This window comes from Somniosus microcephalus, unplaced genomic scaffold, assembly GCF_052327205.1.
Source record: "Somniosus microcephalus isolate GS21.2 unplaced genomic scaffold, FLI_Smic_1.0 unresolved_chr9, whole genome shotgun sequence".
NCBI classification, from domain to species: domain Eukaryota; kingdom Metazoa; phylum Chordata; class Chondrichthyes; order Squaliformes; family Somniosidae; genus Somniosus; species Somniosus microcephalus.
This window is the reverse complement of record NW_028225187.1, coordinates 31,829,745-31,833,173: the sequence shown is the minus strand read 5'-3', so window position 1 is coordinate 31,833,173 and position 3,429 is coordinate 31,829,745.

The following is a 3,429-nucleotide window of genomic DNA, read 5'->3' as shown; positions in this document are numbered from 1 at the left end:
GTCTTCTTCACAAAATCGTTCACAAGTCACTGGAATCTAATTTCGTGTGGACTGTAAAACGATTTGTAATTGTCCCTTTTACTGAACCATGCAGGGCGAATTTCACTCAGTTTAGGCTAGGAAGTTTAGGTACAACTGACATAAATTAGAAAAAAGATCACTTCTTCCAGACTGCAGAGAGTATAATAGTGTGAGTGCGAGCTACTATTGATGCCTATAGTCAAAGGGACATATTTTCAACTTGCCACCCAGCTTAAAAGTGGCATCGCGGAACTGGCTCCGGTTGTAGAAAGCAAATGATTTTCAATCCCATTGAATTCAAATGAAATACAATGAGACGATTTCTATAATAGGCAGTTGATACCAATGCCAGATTTAAGCTCAAAGCAAGTTAAAAATCTACCGCACAAACATTTACCACATTTAATTCAGCTATACAGAAATATTCAGGGGTATCACGATGTCTTATTTATATAAAAAATTCTCGGACTTACCCCAGTTGTGAAATTCTTGAAGAATTGTCTGGATAAAATAGGAAGAGACCAAATTCAGCAAGTTGTAGTAAATATTGTTGTACAGTTGGCTTTGTTTAACAGCAAATATATTCAGTCATCTCAATTCTAAATATTTACAAACGTACATTAAATGCATTAATGCAGAAAAGACGTGCAGAAACCTTTAAGGTGTTCCCATATAGTGAATTACAAATCCTTTAAGCCACATCACCTCCTCACACTAACCACGAGTGATGCTGCCACTTATTGTTCTGCCCCTTGCCCAGATGCATACCTATTCTGAAAAGCACTGTTAGAAACTAGGGGTGGCTAAAAATGTATATGGCTACACCAATAATACTGTGTTTACATGGCTGTATGTTTCGGCATGAGAGAAGTGAGTGACTGATGAAGTTTCCTTTTCCTGGAAAACGTGCCTTATAATTTGAGAAAATGAATTTAATCGGTTAGATTAGGTGAGGCATAAACATTCCACACAGGGGTCCATAGGATCGCCCAGCCAGGCCTGCTATATCTGTTGTATGTAATTTTGGGTTTTGACTTTGTTAATTTGGCCAGTGAAGTCCCAACCTTTGTTTCGACTATTGTTACTAATAACCATATTATAATCTCTACAGATAGAATTTGAAGTTTGTTTAGCAGAACTGCTTGCAAAGTTAATTAAAAATTAATTTGGAAAAGACATAGAATGAAAGGAATTTGAGGAGGTTGAATTATCCATCTTAGAATGGGCCGTTGGCTAGATGAAGGTGAAATAGTGACTGGTGAATGTGTGACAGCTTTGGCTGGGGCCATGAACAACAGGGATTGTGTCGGCCCTTGTACATGCTGGGTTAAGGAGGAGAGGGACAAGAGAGCTAAGACACGAATTCCAAAGGAAGAACCTTCAGAAAGATTGAACAATAGTGGCAATTGGATGAAGGACATGATGTGTTACAGGATGATGAGACTTTAGAGGAACATCTATAGGTTAAATGGTCTTGTCAATAACTTGGCCTCAGGCACACCTCTAAAAAGAGAATGAAAGTGACACACCGAGTGCTTGCCTACACAGACGGTGGAGGGGTGAGCCGAGCAGAAGTTGCAATGAGACGACAAGCTGGTCGAACACACGTTTGAGAGTGATCCCACACTCACCATCGAAGGCCCCAGAGGGAGAGAGATAAAGGCCAGAAGACAAAGAACTATTCACGCACACCAGCCGTCTATCCAATAGGGTCTGGTACCAGCTGCTTGTCACGGTCGTATGTTTTTGCTGTATTCCTAGTGTGTTATATTCCGTGCTAAACTCCAATTAAACATGGTATACACACCATATTGGTTTGCATTCGTTCCTGTTTACCAGAGATACTCGAATCTCTACAGCACACAGGGGAACACATTCGCTTGACCGAGCAAACTCACCCCATAACTGGGCTCCTGTCTGTTCTGATCTCATCATTGCAAACAACCTTTGCTTTCTCCAACGCAGACTACTCGTCTCTTTCCCAAATCATATGCTGACAATTTGAATGTGGCAATTAAATATGAAATACATTGAATCCCTTCACGTGACTATATAGCCAATCACCTGCTTGTAAAACATGACTCACCTTGTTTCTTGGTGGGAAGATTGACCCAAACCAGTGCAATCAGGGCACCCATAAGGAAAAGTGTAAGAACGAAGGCTCTGATCGTGTTTGTGAGAATCTGCACTGGAATCAAATAAAGATATCTCATGAGTAACATAACACCTTTTCAAATAATACAGATTCAATCTATCGCCATGTGTATCATTAGCAATACATTTCAGATCGGCAGTGACTTGACTCCCTCCAGCTCCACCGCAGCCTCTCGGTCATAAAAAACTGATCCATGGATTTCTCATCTCGAGATTCGATTATTACAATGCCTTCCTTTCTGGACTCCAAAACCCACCATCTACAAACTCGAGATGATCCAAATGTCTCTGTTCTGCACTAAATTCTACTCGCACACGTTTTTAACATCTGGATCCGCAGCCACCATTGTATCAAATTTGAATTCCATGTCCTCGTATTCACCTTCTTTCTGAAATATCTCCTCTAAGTTTAACTATATCGTTGCATCCTTCAGCTCTTTGATTGTGGCCTATTAGGATCACCAGTTCCAATCGCTCCTCCATCAGTGAAATAAATTGTAGCCACTTTGGACATAATTTCCCAAACTGCTTCCCGAAATCCCCCCCCAGGAAATAATTCAGCAAGTTCAAGTTCATAATTAAAGCTTAGGAAAGCTGTAAAGGGATTCGTGAAAGCTCATAATTCAGAATTTTCCTTGTGTCGTACCATCAGTCCTGTTCATCTTTTATTCATTCACTGGATGTGAGCGTCGCTGGCAAGACCATGATTTGTTCCCCATCCCCAATTGCTCTTGAGAAAGTTAGTTCTAATCTTCTGAATAGCAGTTTTAACTAACGTTCTTGGACACTACGGTTTAAATCTGAGCAGGTTAATGACGCTGTTTCTCCTTGTATTAAGGGCTGATTGTCAGTTCCGGTTTTGACACTGGGAGTCCTGTAAATACTACCATTTATTAGTTACGTTGCTTTTGTTGAATTTGTGTTGCAACATTCAAAGTGAAATAGGGCACTCATCATAATAAACAGCCTCGTCAGTAGGTTACCACACCTATATTGGGCGCACGTACCCCTCTCCTACTTTAGCAATAGGTGGAATTAATAGAGTAAAGCCTGATCCTGGAACTACAATGATTCCTACTACAATCCCCGTGTTTGCGTGGGTTTCCTCCGGGTGCTCCGGTTTCCTCCCACAGTCCAAAGATGTGCGGGTTAGGTTGATTGGCTATGATAAAATTGACCCTTAGTGTTAGGGGGATTAAATACGTGGGGTTACGGGGATAGGGGTGGGATATGTGTTGGTGTAGGGGTTACGGG